Raw genomic sequence first — 19,091 nt, 5'->3', positions numbered from 1 at the left:
CTTCATCACGCCCAAAACTGGGAATTAAGCTTCCTTTAGCTAGACTCCCCGGAGTTTTGAGCCTCCAACCACTAAGGTCCTGAGGAGAAGCCCCAGGCTCCTGGCCAGGACCTCCGTGGTGCATTTGCTCAACAAGAGACACTCCCAACTCACACACAGGTTCAGTTCAGCCACTGGAATTCAAAACAGACCCTTGACAGCATCCCATTGAATACCGAGACTCTGTCCTTGTTAGATATGAAAGCACTCTCCTGCCTCTATGCCTTGTTGACCTGAAATAAAACACCTTAGAGGGAATTACCTTCCCAGATGTGATATCTTTAATTTTCTTAAGCATTTGCAGAGGCACATCACCATTTACAGCAGTTTTTTAAAGGGAAAATTCTGGTTCCTGAAAGAAGGTGCCTAATGATTGCTAGGATACCCTGAAGTACCCAGGATATATGTGCAGGGCTGGCGTGTTGTGGGACCTACAGGAAATTTTTGACCTTTGACAAAATCCCACACCTTTGAACTGGCAGTGAGAGGCCAGATGGAATTCCTACAGGCTCTAAAAGGCACAGACCTATGTTTAGGCACATCAGTTTTTTCTAAAACTAATAAAATAAACCACTAAAATCAAAACCCAAAAGAGACTAAACATAATTTTATATTATTTCATTTAATTAAAAACCTGTGAAAAAACAGTAAAAACTTTAAAGAAATAACTTTGTCTAAATCTCATCCTTTACTATACTAAAACCTGCTGGAGATTATCATGGCTTATTATCTTGATCCATAAAGGCCATAATGAACTAGTAATATTTACAATACTTACACTTTCTGACTTCAAATTTTAGAATACCACTACATTTTCAAAGTTAAATACTTAAAAAGTCAGAAAACATTAATACAGGCTTTGTGCAAACCCAAGAATACAGCTTTTAGCTATTTTGAAGGGAAGTTTTTAATTCTATGTTTACATACTACTTTTTTTAACTCAGCAACTGAATGCTTGGCGCTGTTCGCAAGAAAAGTGTTGTTACGTTTCTAATTAAATAACATCTTGGAAAAGACATGGCTGCCAACAGGACAACTATTTTACATCCCTTCGTTGCAAATAAAAATTTTAAAAGTGTAAAATCAATTCCCACTTTAATGTGCTCCTTGCAGCCAAGCCTTGGAACTCGCTTTCATGTTTTTCCCTCAAGCAAATTACCCTTTGATTCCAGGAACAGTTTTGGCACACCATTGTATCACAGTAGCACACAGTCCTTTGTAGTCCTCCTAGAAATGGCTGAGAAGGAAAACCTGGCTGGACTAGTCAAAAGGAAGACGATTGTGATGAAGTTACGAGGAACAAATTAGATACAGGGCTAAAATGTAGCAGGTGAAGTATTTCTAGAGTGGTGTGGAAGCTCTTGCATTAATGTTGCATGCAAGGCAGCAAGGGAGGGAGCACACTTCTGTGTGCTTTTGTTAAAAGCAGAACAATTTAACTTAAAGTAATGCCAGAAGATTGGAAACCTAAGCTTCTGGAAGAAAACAAATGCAAATTGGGTTTGTTCAGGCTAGGATGCTCAGGCACAAATTTCTCAGCTACATGCCAATACAAATGGTAGGGGGAAAGTTTTAATAAAAAGGACAACAGAGATACAAGGAATCTGGATAAATGCAAAAGACAGAAAGACAGAAAAATATTTATAGTCATGGGTTGGAACAAACTTCAAGGAGCATATAGAGTGGTCAAGGCAGCTCCTGCATGGATTTCAGAGTAAGTTTGGTTTTAACAGCCAAAGATTATACTTGATAGACCAGGAGCCCTCAACAACGAACCAGCAGGGTCTTGGTTCTTTACAGCTCTGCCACAGCTTTCTCACTGTGATCATGAGACATAAAAACAGTCTCTGCATATTAAAGGAGGTTGCAGTTAATACCCAGATGAACACTTAAAGGAAAACATAAACACTATAAGAGATACTAAAATTATTGTGAGATTATTTTCTGCTTGAGGCTTATTTATGGCATAGAAAGTTAAATACTATTTTTGGTTATTTCAGACTAAATTCCAAACATTTCTGCTTTCACTTTCTTCAATGGGATTACTTCAAATTTACCTTGAAGTAAATGAGATCTGAATTCAGCACCTTAATTCTTTGTTTCTTGTGGGAAGGTTGATAAATATTACTGATTTCATAGTCATGGAGGGGGGCAGTGAGTAAGCAGTGGTAAACACATCACAAAAAAAAACAGCTTTAAGCAGAGGACAGCTTTAAGTAGACATTGCTTTGCCTTACCAATTGTCTGCCCTTTGTTATTTATAGGTCAAGATTACAAGATTACGCACTGCACAAAGATTATTAAAAATTGCAGACCAGCCAGCTTTCTCTTGATTTTAGCTTGGAGTAAAGTATCCTTCAAAAGCTATATTTTGATCAAACTTTTTTTCTTCTTCTTTGTCACAAATTCTCCAGTTCAGGAATTTACAATATTTTCCTTTTTCCAGAATGACACCTGCTGGTGGGAGAAGCATGGATGAATTGCAGATATTTTAGAGGTTTGATTGTTGCTAACCAGACATATTCTCTGAGCATGCTCATCACCCATGTTCAGGCCAACTGCAGAAAATAAAGATTTGGAAACTGTAAAGGTGCTTTAAGGAGGTTTTTTTAGAAGTAAAGTAGTTTTCCATTATGATTTAATATTTGCTCTTAATAAACTACAAAGCTACCTACTACTAAGACAGTGCTTCCATGCTTCCTAGTGTCCACAGTGCTGGACACTAGCCCTGCTTTGGAAAGCTCAAAGTGTCATTCTGTCAGACCCAGGTAACAGCCAGAAGGAAATCCTCCCTACCCAATGCAAAAAGATGCTGGCCTGCTTTGAACTCTCAACTTCAAGTAAAACCAGCTGCTAATGCTAATGCTTACCATCCCAAAATATTAGATCTCAAAGACAAGTATTGTGCACATGTTCCTGACTCAGTATGGGAGGACACAAGTACAAGAGACAGCAATCTGTACTTTTGCCAAAACTGTGAAAGATACTGCTCAAGGCACCAGGCAGTGTTAGGCTTCCATATTCACAGCTCCTCTGCTGCTGGGTTTCTTGCCACAGCCTCTCCTACAGCTAAACCAGAGCCAGAACTGAGCTTTTGAGAGTTCCAACACATTTACAGCAATATTTCTAAAAGTGATTTCCAGTGTTAAGAATAAATAACTCTATTTCCTTTTTCTGAGCTGCAAACCATCTACTGTCTTTTGTAAAGACAAGCTGAAGTGTAAGGACCCTGAAGAAAACTCTGGGTTGGACTCTAAACTGTATGTTTTAAACACAACTTATGAATAAATTGTTGTGGGGAAAAAAACAGTTATAAAGAAAACTGCTATATATTAAATTCAGGATTAGAATTCAAAGAAATCTTTCAAAGAATTTACAACACCATAGGCAAATATACACATTCAAATGTGTTCCCCTTGGATAAATACCTAGGTGTTGTTATGGCACACCTCATTGCAACATCAGAAAGCAAACTGTCTTTTGATTTCACCTGCTTGTTAATGGCATTAGATGGCAATTTAGGAGACTTGGCTTCTACACCTGGATTTATCACTAGCTTTTTTTATGGCTTTGAACAGGTAACTTCACAGCTCTGTTCCTTCAATTCTCCCATTTGTGGGGGAAAAAAAAAAAAAAAAGCACTATTCTGCACTATTCTGATGGTTAAAAGATTGATTTCCAAAAAATGATTTTATTTTGGTAAATACAAATACATGAAAAGGGGGCACCTTTTTACAAACTCACTTGTAAATATAAGACACACAATACTTCAAAAGATAGTTTAGATCTGGAGAGTTTTTTAACATATCTTTTGCAAAGTTGATCTGAGTTTCAGTCCTACCCATGGTTGTACATACTTCTGCTTCTAATGTCATTGTTTGTCACACATATAACAAAGATTATCAAAATCTGGAAACATGGTTACTGCAGTTTATAATTCTCAACCTCATTAATAAAACAGTAGCTTCACAAAGAACCCAGCTGCATCTCAATGCTTTCAGAATAGCCCAGGGTAAGCACTTTGCTGCAAACAGTAGCAGGATGGAAGCAGAGAGACTGATCTAACACCAGATCTGTGGACATCTGCACAAGGTTTGAGCTAGCTGAAAAGCAAAGAGGAAATAGCAGAAGAAAATGCTTGTATAAATATGTTCCCACTTCTTAGAGCTAGTGCTGAGGAGGTTTAGAGAGCAAGGTTTTCTAGCTGCTTCCACTTAGCACAAGGAGTGTCTCTTTGAGCACATCATTATCAATGACTGACCATGACCATCTCCATTCTGTGCTAGAATCCAGCAAAAAGACACTTCCAATCCCAAAGGAATAACACAAATTTTTGTGTTGGATTAAAGGTCAGTTTGAGTTTGAGCTCAGGTTGCTGCTCACCCTTAAGCAGTCATTCCAGTTTTTATTGCCATACATGGGGAATGAAATGCCTGCACAGGATACAAATAGCTTGGGATTCAAATAAACCTCTGCACAAGGATAAGAAGTCTGAATTTGGCCACATTTTTCTCCTCTCTACTGTCTACTTATCAAACTCACATTGCATGGAACAAACTTGGGAATACCTTCATATCCCATTCTCCTTATTTCACCTAGGACAGTCTTAACTTCAACACTTTAACTCTTGCTCTCTGAGATGATGTGTGAGATGTGCATGATTGTTATAGACCCCTCCAACTTCTTATTCAGCAGCTATTGGGAAACTGGTTTGGACCAGAGCACTGCAGCTGCAATGTTTTTAAGCACTCATCACTCCTGGCAATATGTTTCCAGCATTATTTCCCATAGAAGTCCTTCCATCCCTTCCCCCACCCAGCAGCATATGCCCCTTGATGAGTCACGGCTTATCCAAACTCCCTGAGCTGCTAAACCACACAATGACCAAGAAGCTCTTCCTCAAAAGCATCCTGGCTCCAGCTGACCTCCTCAGGGACAGCCACAGGCTCTGCAGAAGTGACCTCTAACATCAAAGTTAAACATTTTTTGAAATTGATACACACAGAACAAGACATAACCACATATGATACTATGGCTTCATTTTCTCACTACTTTTGCATGTGTAAATTTTCTTGTGCCTGATAGACACAATTTTCTTCCCCCTGTAACCAGCGTCCTCCAACTTTAGTTGGTTCTGTACTTCTAAGAGTACTTTCTTCCCTTCAAAAATATGTCTTTACCTTCCTCTCTTTTGTCTCAAGCTTTCTTTACTCGTCTCACCCACATAACTTCTATATTTGTATAGATCTTTATCAGCATGCACTTTTTCATTTGCTCAGACAAAACTGTCTCCTTCCAACCATAGTCCTTTGCAGCCAAGTCAGAGGGAGCTGTTTATCTGTACAGTGCAGTAAGTTCTTTGGGCTGCACAGACAGACACGGTGAGGCCACTCCTCAGCAATCAGGTATTTGTTCCACAAGGATGAATACCAATAACATACAAGTTTTGGGAATGTCACTCTAGATTGGCCTGAAGAGGTCTGGAAGACCCAGTTTTACAACTGGGGAAGTGAGTCTATTTCATCAGAGTACTAAAGGCTGGTGAGCACTGGGAGTCTCCAGCGTGCAAGGGTCTGTAGTGTGTACTGGGAAGTGAAATACTGTGTAGGGAACCAGAGCTTCCAGAAACCTGAACCAACTCATCTGTCTGCATGTCTGTTTGTGGGTCAGATCTGATTGCAGGCACAAGTATGTGCTACCCTCACCACTCCTGAGGAAAGCCAACTGTGTTTTTTCCTGGACAGAGTCTCCCTGTCCAGACCACAGGGCAGCAGAGGAGGTGTACAGCACTCCTTCCCTTTGAGAATTGTTAGTGCTGTATGGGAGTTTGACTGCTGAAAGTGATACAGATCCAGCATCTCAACAGCTCCCTGCACAGTGGAAGTTAAAAAGTTCCTGAGTGTTACATATTTTTGTATTTCTGCTTTTTTGCATTGTCTTTTTTTCCTTTCCCCACCCTTTCCCCTTCTCGGAGTTGTTTGTCATTTTACAATCCTAACCTGAACACCAGAACGACACTTAGAGTTCTCAATCTAAAGACAAATGCCTTCAGCCAAAATGTCATATATTTAAAACTCTGGTAAGAGCAAAGCAAGAGAGAACCCACATTGTGAGTACCTTCTGCAGCTGTACAAGACTGCTAAACACTGCAGACTGCACAGGATATAATGTCAGTCCATGGGGGAAAAAAGAATAATTACCTGACCCAAACCAGCAGATAAGCTCAGTCAGAGAATTGCTACTTCCTACTTTTCTCCACCTTACATTTCCCCTACTTCCGTATTTGTCTCCTTCTTCTCAGAGATATATTTTATGGGGATATATCAAATATGTTCCTGTACCACAGAAACTCTTTACTGAGATACAGAAAGGTTAGCTTTTACAAGATGTCACTTTTCCAGTAAATCTAAGTACCAGATTTGCATACCTTTACAAAGTAGGGGCTTTTTTAAAATTAATTTTCACATCCTACCCCACATTTACATATAGAAATTTCTTTCCTTCAATATCTCTTTTAAAGCTTTGCATCCCTGAGGTCAGAATAATAGTCCAATCTTCACACCAGTCTTTCCTCCCTTCATACACAGAGGAACTGGCTTGTCACCTGGTCCTTTTCCTCTTCATGAGACATTCACACATATGGTTTCACATACCTGTTCTGTCTGAATTTTGAACAACAGTTATCCCACTACCCTGACTGGAGCCCATGAACTGTCCTAAGCTTTGTTCCCTCTTTATAAATGGGTTATCTGCCATTTCCACACCCACAGAAAGCCTCCAGGCTTTGCCCTGTTGCTAGATCATCATTAGTTTATCCCACACATACTATAGTTCCTCTTCACAGCACAAAAGTCTTTCACTTTCCCTTTCCCACAGTTTTTCTAGACAAGAACTTTTTTCTAAAATGCTGCCTGAATATTTTTCTCAAGCTCCTCTCATTTGTTTTTTTACTTTATTTCTGCATATCCTGCGTCTGAGATACAACTTTCTATTCTGATTCCTCTTTATCATCTGTCCTTGCATTACCTACTAACATCTTTTCTGTGATGATTACCCATCAAATTAGACAAGGTGCTTTTCCCAACTGTCTTTTGTTTGGAGTATAAGTTCTAGGTAGCTTTCACATCTGAAACCTTAAAAACTTTACACCTCCTCCACATTTGAACCCTAAGGCTCCTCAATCTGGCAGACTGGAGTAATTAAATCATATAGTTTATGAAAATTTTCCTCTTCAAAATCAGGAGCCTTAATTACAGTCCTGTTTCTATGTAGTCTTATATTTAGTGTAAACACAGTAGACCTGTGAACACTTGAAAATTTATTTTATTTTTATTCTTCCATGGAAGCCACAGTAGTCCTCAAAACTAAGGTAAAACAGGATTGGCTGAGAGGTCATTTGAAGAAGTATTTCAACAGCTGTGTTCATAGGTTCCTTAAGAAATAGATCCCTACTTCTGTACACCTTCCCCAACCTCCATCTAGCAAGTTTAAGTCTCACTTAGACACATAATTTCCAGTTGTCATTTATTTCTCTAAATATACTACAGAGATCTTGGTCCATGTCTAGACGATAAAGATGAACTAAGGGCCACAGCAGCCATCTGGAATGGTTCTCTTTTACTAACTTTTACCAAAGTAGTTTTGACACATACAAATTTTGTCTTAGGCCAGCAATAATGCTAATAATCTTTATTTTTTTCCCCTGAGGAAGAATTTATGACACACTGGGTTTTTTGAGAAAGACAGTATACAATATTTCCAGGTCATTCCCAAAGCAATTGCATCACTGGGCAGTAAAACCCCAAGGCTGCTGGACTCCTGGCTGCCCTCACACTGGGATACTTCAAAAAAAGCAGTCTCCAGTGAAGCCTTGGGGAAGGATAACCAGAAGGGGCAGCAGCCTGAGGACTCAGTAGGCTTGAGGGGGCAGACCACAAAGGTCTGATCTGCCACCAGTCTGGCAAGGGAGGAAGCCAGAGGGCTGCTAGCCCACTGCATGGACAAGGTGGGAGGGGGCTATGCTGGGGTAGGGGAGACTTGGGGTCTGGAGGGAAGAGGTGACTTTATCAATTTCATTATGTATTACCATGCCATCAGTCTGCTCAGCCCAGCCAAGAGCCCAGGGCTCACTGCGGGGAGCAGCAGGGGACAGGCAGCAGCCCCTCAGCTCTGAGGCTTCAGTGGAGCTGATGCACCCCAGGAGCAGCATTTCCACCCTGCACAAGTGGCATTTTTCAACTGAGCATGGCCCCAGCCAAACACTTGTGGCAACTAAACTCTTATCTGCAGCTCTACCAACTCCAGTTACCAACAAAATATCTACATCTTTCACAAGTATCAAAAGTGTGAAGCAAGACCGGTATTTAAGCCACCAAATGAGTAATGTCTGAAGCAAACTCAGAAAGAAGCTTGTGGGAATTGTTGTCTAGCATTATTAACTACTACAAATTACTTACCATATCTAGCCAGTTCAGACTGCTGTGCTTGTTGCACTAACATGAAAAAAAAGCTGAATTCTGTGAATCTTTTTTTTGTTATGGGGTACTGTCACTCACTTTCACTAACACAATAATAATGCCTGGAATTACAATAGCGTGGTGGAAACTTTCTACTACACTACAGTGAACCTTAAGGGAAAACACGTACATTTGTGCTACAGATATTACATGTATTTCCACAAACCTTGTCAAAATGGATCACATGAGGAAAAACAAAACAATTATGAAGAAAACTGCTTCATCAACTTCTTCCATTACTCACACCATAGGGCAGATGTAAGATCAAAACCAAAAGTGCAGTTCTCAAAAGCCTGTTTAAAATTTGAACATTTGGCTAGATTTCTTACCTTGCCACCTCCATGAACCTCGGAGAAAATGAGTAGTCTGCAATCTTTCAAGAAGGAAAACACAACCTAAAATATCAACATGGTTCAGGATTAGGTCCAAACACTGAACCATTTAATTCAAGAACAAACCACATTGTACTTTGCAAATGCATCTGCAAACAGAATTAGGATATGACGAAACAAAAAATTCTCCCTGTGGTTTTGTGTATATCATCCTTGCCACTTTCATAATTAGAGGGCATAGGCTACCATTAAAGTCAATTGCAAAGTTCCCATTGACTTCAGTAGATGTAAACCAGGCTTTAATATTATGCTTTTCAGTTTTCTTGAGGTTTAAACACCTCATAAAATAAATTTACAGATGAACTAGTAAATGTACACTTACAAAGAAACCTCCTGAGGAGTCCCTAAAGCCATATTTTTTAATGTTGCTATTCATTCCGGTTATATCAGACAGATTAAGCAACTGTCAAACATAGTTCAAGAACAGCAATAAGAAATGCTGAGAATATACTCCAGAAATATAATTTTTAAAATATCATTTGATACATTTGACAAAACAGAGTCAGAAGAGGGCTTTATATTATGCTACATATTTCACAAGTTCAGAAAACCCTATCTATTTATCTGCCTATCCATTTCAGTGACCTGTAAATGAAAACATGTACCATATATACAGCAAGTTCTACGAACCATTAAAAAAAAAAAAAAAAAAACAACCCACTCACATAAAAATGCAAGAAAAGCTAATTGAAAAAGAGAGAAAAACTGTGGGAGTGGAGAGAGTCTAACCGATGAGAAGTCAGAAATACTACCATCTGGAGCTGACATTTTCTACTATAGAGCTATGTGCCCATTGGGCATAATTTTTGGTCTTGCAGACTTTCCACAAGTAAGACTCCAATTGACTACAGTGCAAATGAATGAACTGCAGGATCTAATTAATCCTGCTGAGGTTTGAAAAACAATCTCATATGCTGCCTAAATATTTCAGTCAATTTCAGAGATTTTCAAGATAGTTTGCCCAATTCATTGATAAATATTTATTTATAAATATTTATAAGTAAAAAGTAGAAATATAAATAGAAGGTGAACATTAGATTATAAACAGATATAAGGAAGTAATAATTACCTAACCTGACTTGATGAAGGCTTTATTAGATGGAACATCATAAATGGCATTACCAAAGAAAGAGATGTGATTGCTGGATGACATTTGCACAGTCATCTTGGTCCAGATACTACTGGAACAAGCAGAAATGGTCTTTTGGCAATGAACCACTGGGGAAACGTCTGCCCATTACCACACAGGAAGACAGTAGAAAAGGCAAGGATACTGTCCAGCTCTCCAGAACAAACTTCAACTACTTAAACCTGGAGATCTTGTTTTCTTATTCTACCATGTCCTGTTTCAATCAGAAAACACCTTGCACCTTCACAACAAGTGACCTAGAGTTCTGCATCCACCAGTCCTTCTTGGTGTTTCCTCATCTCCAGAGCAGATCTATGCTAGATAGGGAGATGAAGCCATGTGAGTGAAAACACTGTGTAATCACAAGAGTCAGCATTTCCACACAAACACATGTTGGAAGCGTACTGAGGTTGCAGAGATCACTTTTTTAATCTTAATTTTAGGATACCTAGACTATGCATCTTGAATATTATCTTAATGAGGTGTTTTGAATACACTTGCTTTTAAAAATAAAGTAATAAATAGTATTTCCACTATGTGCATCATCCCTACAGAAACTAGGATGCTGCCTTTAGGCCTAGACACACTGGTGAAGAAACGGTCAGTAAAGAGTCACAGGGCCATGAAGTCACTCAGACTGGGAAGGACCCTCAGGATGTTGTCTATTCCTGCCCCCTGCTCAAAGCAGGACTCATTCCACCATTAGATGTGGTTGCTTAGGGTATCGCTGAGGTTGTCCAACTCTCTGTGTGCACTCAGGCTAGCAGCAAAGAAAGACTAGGCTGGAGGCTGGCCAACAGCATACAAACTAAAATTTGGGAGCCCTAAGATGCATTCCAGCTCAAGAGGGACTGACTCCCTACTCCCAGTTCCACTGCAGAGTGTCACTGCAGCTCAAAGTAATGCCCAGGGACAGCACGACAGGGGTTGCCTCAGCTTTGGCCTCTGGTGCCCCCAGCCAGTGACTCTTCAGTCATCCTGTGAGGACGGTGTATGGAAAGTCTGATCGTGGGAAGGAGCTGTGCGAGGCGGAGGAGATGAAATCTCTGGAAATATTTGCTGTTAGGCTTTAGTAAACCTCTATGGGATATTTGGTAACTGTGGTTTTTTCCATGTCTTGAAATAGTCAACCAAACTTGAAAGGCTTTGTGAGGATGGCAAAAGGCACATACCTGATTCAAAGGCAGAGAAAGGCCTGTCTTTGCTCAAAACCACAGGGGCAGATATTATTTTTTTTAAAAAAGCAAAAATCTAGCCTTCTTCTTATAAATAGTTCAACCACTTTTCAATTCAAAGACCTGGAGACTGGCATTGGATAAAAATTAATTTAGCCTAAATATATTCACATTGGCAGAGCTCTGGGAAATCAAAAAAATAATAATAAATAAAATTAAATTTTTAAAAAAATACTATTTAAACAGGAAGCACTAGAAGACCTTCACAATGGCCAGAGCTGTCCATCCTGCCTGTAATATTGTTTGTTAAGCACTTTAGAATCCTTAGAAATGAACAAAATCATATCTCTGAAGCTGCTGGACTGCATTTCTCTGCTCCCCATTTTTCTGCTGCTGTATCTTGCTGCTACTTATTGTCATTACAAACCACAGCTGGCTGGTAAGAGCACCAGTCAAGCATGTTTTCCTCTGGAACTAAACTCCAGGAAAATAAAAACTCTGAATATGCATTGCATCAGGATAAAGACAAATTTTGAAGTTTGCTTCCAGAGAAAATGCTGGTGCATTTAAACTGTATTAATGTACAGGGGAGGCAGTGCCAAAGGATAGCAGCACTCCACAAATACAGCTGCAATTCCATGAAGTCAGAGCAAGCAGCTCCTTGCCCACAAGATGAGGTAAGTATGTATGTAGTGTAACAGTCTACAGAACACAAATGGATCTTGCAGTTCTATCTGGGTTGTGAGGCCCCAAAACTGGCAGTGTTAAATACATCGTACATACAGTTTTTGTATTCAGCTTGGGTTTTATTTGACAGTCCTAAATTTTGACTTTTGAAAGAGTATTCTTTCTATCATTATTATTATTAAGGGTTGTTTTTTTCTGAGCTTCCAGTATGCCATGTCACTAGCTGGTCAGGGATCATTGATGGACTCTCCATCCTCTCATACACAGCAAAGTGTTTGCTACGGGTTTCAGAGCAAGATTTCACCTCACAGGAAATCAAAGTTAATGGGAAATAATACTCATCTCATTCAATTAAATAGTAAAGCTCACACATTTTCAGGACCTTAGTCCACAGACATTTCCTTTTTCTGTCACAAAAATGCAGTTGGGAGGATAGGTAACATAAAGTACAAAAAAAGGTGCTGTAACACAGAGTGAGACAAGGGGGCCAAAACTGTAAATTCCTTCCATCAACATGGTAATCTGTATTTGTAAAAGGCCGATATTGAGCAGGCAGTGAAAACAGAAATGCATAACCACATCACATCATTCCACTGCCAGAAACATTCATACTAATTTCCACCATCAAACACACAGTATGATTACTTAAAAGCTTTTTTAACTTACAAAAATAAAATCCTCAAGATGGTATAACTTCTCACTTTCATATTCTGTAATGTGAATATACATCAAATTGGCAACAATCTGTACCTTGTGTACAAGCCTCCTCCAGGGTCATTTACATGGAATCAATTCCTTGCAGTAAGTAAACACTTCTTTTTCTTGGGTTTTATGTTAAAAATTGAAAATTAATCTTGCAAGTCATTTTGAGCCAGCAAAACAGGATTGACAAAGCAAGTACTGTAGTATGGTATCTTTTATTAGGCCAACTTAGAGTTCAAAAGTATGCAAGTCTCCTTGACCACACACAGGTTCCTGTATGCAGAATTCCAGACTGGAGCCATAAAATGTATTAAACTACTTGCTTTGTCACTACTTATATATATATATTATGTGTATAATGCATATGCATACACATTTGAAATGCTTCAGAATAAACTGTTCATTGACATAGGTTTAAAACAACAACTCTGAAGGATTTCTGTGCATTGGCAGGTAATCTTGCTATATATTACTGAGTTTAATAATTTATCAGTACACAAAACAAATCCTCCTTCTGATTTCTAATGAGGTCTAATTCCTATGAAAAAAAGTCATAGTAATAATGTTAGCAAACATATATTGTTTGCTGTTTATAATAATAACAATGAGAACACGCAAAAGAATACACAAAGAAACAGCGCAGTGTTTCACATCAAGTGTTTTACAAGGAATAATACAGAGCATCACTAACCTTGTAATAGCTATGATACTTCCAGATGCTTTATGCAGGTAAGACCTATTCTAAATGGAAATCTCTTCTCCATAAGAATTCAAATGTTTTTAACGTTGTAATGTGCCCCAGTGAGATGCGTGCATTACCTGCTCAGCTCTGCTCTCCACCTCACAAGCACATAAACAGACACCACAATGTTATTGAGCACCTCTCAGTCCACATGGCAAACCTGTCTCTCCTGGAACAGAAGGGCCAGTGGTGGGAGCTATATACAAAGAATGTATCAAAGAACAGTGACAGAAGCAACCCCTCTTCTTCCTTCAAGTTCTGATGTTTCATTAGGAGTACTGTCACACCAGTAAATGGAAGCCAGTCATTGTTACAAAGACTGAAGAACTGGTGTCCCTCAAGCCATTGGGCTACCGTATGCAATGGTTCATAAATATGAGTATCAATAACTGCAATAATGGTGCAATAACTGCAATGATGGTATTCAATAATGGTGTCTCTAAAGCCCCCAGCTACTGCAGCTCTGCCAGCACAGGCTGTGGCACTGGCTTGTGCTTTAGTTGTATGTGCCTTGAGATGGATTGGTGGGTCAGATAGCATCAAATGCACCTCTGACAAAGTCTGCTAACTCACTTTGAACGAGCCTGAAGTTGATGCTACATTTTGTTAGATTTGATCCTGAACAACAAAGGCTGTTTAAGACCAAAGAACATCACAGATTTGTAGTAGAGCTTTGTGTGGCTACAGCAGTATGCTCACAAAGAATCAACATTTTGATCCTTCTGCTGGTGAACTGGGTCATGGGAAAAAAATATTTGTAAGTAGATACTGCCTTTAGAATAAATTTAAGATGTGGCCTCAGTGTTACCCTATCCACCTAAAAATAATATGGAGGATTAGACATGAAAGCTAGAACATCATTTATCCCTGAGCTGAGATAATGGCTACTAAAAATGTGGATTTCATTGACATGATTTACTGAACTTGATGACAGACACTCAAACATGGCTCCATTAAAAATAAAAGCAACTTACTTAAATCTCATGAGGAGACATTTTCTCTTATTGGTAGAAAATGTATGTCAAGACCTTTAGAAACTTAGGAACCACACAAAAAGAAAGTAACAAAGAATCAGCACTCATAAGTGTCTGGCTGAAGTTCCCACTAAACGAGCTTTGAGAGATCATTTTTTCCTGACAACAAAGGCACCGGAGGGATTGGCTGGATTCTAGTTCTCCACTACAACCTGTGATGAAAAATACTTCCTGTGGCCAAATGAAAAGACAAGAACACTTTCTCCCTGAAAATGAGGGTCTGTTTGCACTTCTAGAGTGAATATAGTCCAGGGATATCATCCAAGGACATCAATACCATCAGGGCCAAAGGGAGAGATGTAGTTATAAAAGTGTCCCAAATATTGGTACATTGTGTTTTTTGAAGATGAGAATTTTATCAATGACTGCAAAGATACTGAAAATCTAGAAACTAGATTAAGATTAGTATTCTTTTGCTTCTGAGTTCAAACTCCACTGCCAGGTGTAATGCACTGCCTCAGTGTTCAGTGTCAATGACGGTGACTCAAAGTCTAGCCCAGAGCTGTCACCCTCTTCTCTGTGGACCTCAGTGACAGCTGCTACAACCCTGGTCTTCTGGAAACACTGGTCTTGCATGCAGCTGATGATAGTGGGTGGCCTCAGTCCTCTCATTAATGGGACACAAGGAGAGAGAAACAGACACTTCTAACATGGTTCTTCCCACCAAAAAGGAATTGGTTAAAATAGGTAAGATGGATAATTCCCCAGAAGTACCCACTCCTCTCCTAAGATGATACACTTAAATACAAACATTCACATTGCAGACATCTACAAATAGATTAGAAGAATCCCGCCTCAGACATCTGCATTTCAGAAGAGTAAAACATTGGAGCCTCATGGCACAAATACACTTAAGAGGTGATATTACCATTGTAGTCTTACACATTACAAAGACTAAAGCTTTGAGTCCCAAGTCTTCTCTGGGCATTCACAAAGAATGTCAAACTGCACATTTGACAGGAATGTGGCCTGATTCTCAAGAGAAGAATATAAATCATGTCCATCATGTCATGCACCTTTCACATATGGCTTAAAGCCTGAGAATTTCATGAAGTTGGCTATTAAAGGAAATTGTACATATATTAACTACTATTTTAGTTATTTGACAAACTCAGAAAAACACGTATGACAAAAAATTTAGTAACTATGAATTACAGTAGTAATAAACTATCCCAAATTAATATATCCAAGTAAACACTAGGACTTTGCCAAGGAACAATAAACTAAAGATAGTGAAGTTTGGGGCTCCTTTTTACCTTTGGATAGAGTCCTTGTTGAGAAAGTATACATACTGTGATTTAACAGACTCAAAGAAAAGTAAGCTTTTATTCTTGCTCTATAACCAGATTCTTCCATAATATTTTCATAATTAAAAACTAGGAGTAGGCAGGTGAGAGGCAGAGCTGTTCCATGTGAACAAAGAGATGAGAAAAAAAGTCATAATTGGGGCTCCTACTTCCAGATCCTACTGCTCAAGTTATAAAACTGCTATAATGCCTTTCTAAGAGAGCTTTATGATGTTTTTTTCATAGGAACAGGCTGCCCAGAGAAGTAGTGCAGTCACCATCCCTGGAAGTGCTCAAAAAATGACTGGAAGTGGCACTTCATTATATGGTTTAGTGGACACGGTGATATTAGATCTAATGCTGGACTTGATCTTGCAGGTCTTTCCCAGCCTTAATGATTTTGTGATCTATGATTATATGACTACAAAGAGCATTTAGACACTCAAGTCACTTGTGGACATCTACATGTACCCAAAAGGTAAAAATCTAACACCTCTCCCAGGCCTCACAACTCTCACTGAGAGATAGGTGAATATTCCAGATTAGCTCAGTGATGAATGAAATTGCCCTAAAGAAAAGAAAATAGAAATGGTCTTAAAATAGGAGACAATTCTATTGAGACAAAAATAAAATTCTGCATTTGGGCAGCCCTTGAAGGATACTGGGCTAAGGAAAAATTCTGAAAAAAAAATTAATAAACTGAAGATTAAACAATCATAATATGATGGGATGTACATCTGACAAGGCATATGAAGGGATCCTTCATTCTGTTTGTCACAGGTTATACTGCATCTAAGAATGCATGAGGAAAGATGGAAAATAAAAGTAAAGCTACAAGAACGGCTAAAGGTCAAGAAATATAAGTTACCCTCAATCACTTTCAAATCAAGATCCAGAAAAGGTAGCAATGGTCTTAATTTGCAGCAAAATAGACTCGGGTTGCAGATCAGGCTTGTATGTGTTATTTGCACATGTCAAAAAGGACAGTTTTCTAAAATTATTAAATACTGGATTTAACTACTTTGAGAGGTTCTGGAATCTCTATCCTTGGAGGTCTTGGAAAGCAGGTTAGTTAAATATCTGTTACATAGAACATGGGATATTTAATGTGACTTGATCAGAAGGAAGGAGTAGATTACTTCATATCTGCTCTAGCACTGTTTTCTGTAATCCTGTGATAACAAATCACTTTAGAGACTTGTCTTTGACTGCAACACTGTGTCATACCCAGGATTAGAATATTCTGGTTCTACTCATTCTTTTAAATAACATCAGACAGTAATATTGACCTTTTCATCAGAAAAAAAAAACTCTTTTAAAAAGCCACATAAACAGGTAATAAAATCATACAATAATTTGGATTGGAAGGGATCTCCAAAGACCATCTAGTCTGATCTCTGTCATGAGCAGGGGTTTCTTTTACTAGATCAAGTTGCTCAAAGACCCATGTAACATGACCTTGAACACTTCCAATGATGGTGCATCCACAGCTTTTAAGGGAAACCTGTCCCAATATCTCACTGCTTTTAGTAAAAAATGTCTTCTTTTTATCTAATCTCAACCTGTCCTCTGTCAGTTTAAAATCATTGCCCCTTTCCTTGCCACTACAGTCCCTCTGTGTTTCTTAAAAATTCTCTTTCTATACTGAAAGGCCAAAATAAGGTCTATCCAGAGCATTCTCTTATCCAGACCGAACAACCCCGACTCTCTCAGCCTTTCCTCATAGCAGAGGTTTTCCATCCCTCTGATCTTTTTTGTGACCCTCCTCTGGACCCACTATAACAGGTCCTGTACTGGGGAGTCCAGAAGCGGTTGGTAACTGCCAGCATCCTCCTTTTTACCACTTTTAAACTGGGGATGATGTTTCCCTTTTTTTCACCCACTGATGACCTCACAGGATTGCCATAACTTTTCAAGAGTGTTGGATAGCACTTTGGCAACTACATCAGTCAATTTCCTCGGGTCTCTGGGATGCACCTTATCAGGTCACACAAGCTTGTGTTGTTTCCTCAGGTGGTTAGGAATCCACTCTTTTCTTACAGTGGGAGGGACTTTGCTGCCCCAGTCCCTGTCTTGGGGTTTTGAGAGATGTAGAAAAGAACTTTGGAAACTGAGCGAGAAAAAAAAAGCAGAGAACTGAACCTTCTCCATGTCATCTGTCATTAATCTTCCTATTTATCGGGGCAGGGGCTGGTGGTGTAACCCTTGCAAATTTAAAGAAGTGCATAACTACAATATTGTTGAATTTTTAAATATAAACGGAACAATTTTATCATTGTTATGTCATAAAAAATCACACTCACATTTACAGCTACATCAATTAGAAACACAATAAACAACGTTAAAACCCTAAGCCTTCTCAGAAACATGGTGTCCATTTACATTGAGTGAAGGTAATTTTCTGGTATTATATTTTAATGACCTTATTCCCAGGGCTGAAAAATTACTTTATCATTTGTTCTAGATGGTCCAAGCATACATCCACCACTTCTGTGAGGTCCTATGGCAATAATACAGTGCCTTCCAATGAAGTGATGTTTGGGAGGAGAAGTATGAACATGGCAATTGTTATTTTAAAGCCAAGTGTTCTTTTACATCTGTGGATTCACCTGCCTATGCTTTTTCATTCCTGAAATTAATTATCATGTTACTGCTATCTGTTTCTTATGAGTTTTTACCAAATTTTAGAATTGAATTGAATTTCCCAGTTCAGTTTCAGGAGAAACATTCTTATTTGCATCACAGAAGACATCGGAGGATTTCACACATGAATTGTCTCTCATGCTCAGCATACAGCTGTAAATGGAAATGTCTCTTCTCTGTGCCTTGGCAAAACCACCTTCAAAAAAACTGCTGTTCAGCATTTTGGTTGTTTATATACCAAGCTTAAAAGAATAGAAAACTTGCTACCAACTTTTAATACTGTGACCTATATATTTAAAAAGTCATCAGATCTATTAGACTACATTAAAATTAAATTGCTTCTTTAACCCCTCAAGTAGCAGTGTAGAAGCCAGTGGCTCTGGGATGGGCACTGTCCTCTAGAACTCCACCAGTCTCATTTGCTACTCAGACCCAAAGGTACTGTAGCACTCACAGTTTATCTCTGTTAGCAGATCAAAGTCACACTCAGGATTTGTCTAGACAAGGCACTTTGAGAAAATTAATCTGAATCAACCAATACAAAGTGAACTAACTATATGTTGGACTTACACTCTAAGTATCTGCATAGGTGTTTATTACTGTTGAGTAAATCTACATTATAAATCTATTGAAATTAACTTCCATGTTCCATAGATAACTCAGTTGCAGTTTCTTAACAGGAACTCCCTAATGTGAGCCATAAAGCCATCCTCTTTCTTAAGACTTCTTCAGGCAGGAATTACTCG

General features: G+C 38.8%; 1 long non-coding RNA gene across 1 annotated transcript in view; it reads right to left on the bottom strand.

The window, feature by feature from the left end:
• LOC110468564 (uncharacterized) overlaps window positions 1-19,091 on the bottom strand; it is a 39,756-nt gene that overhangs the window by 768 nt on the left and 19,897 nt on the right. Inside the window, exon 4 of the long non-coding RNA XR_013339490.1 lies at window positions 8,885-8,950. This is a non-coding gene — a long non-coding RNA (uncharacterized LOC110468564). The remainder of the gene's footprint in view (window positions 1-8,884; window positions 8,951-19,091) is intronic.

This window comes from Lonchura striata, chromosome 2, assembly GCF_046129695.1.
Source record: "Lonchura striata isolate bLonStr1 chromosome 2, bLonStr1.mat, whole genome shotgun sequence".
Taxonomy (NCBI): domain Eukaryota; kingdom Metazoa; phylum Chordata; class Aves; order Passeriformes; family Estrildidae; genus Lonchura; species Lonchura striata.
The sequence above is the reverse complement of the archived record's forward strand: the minus strand, read 5'-3'. Positions and strand labels throughout refer to the sequence as shown.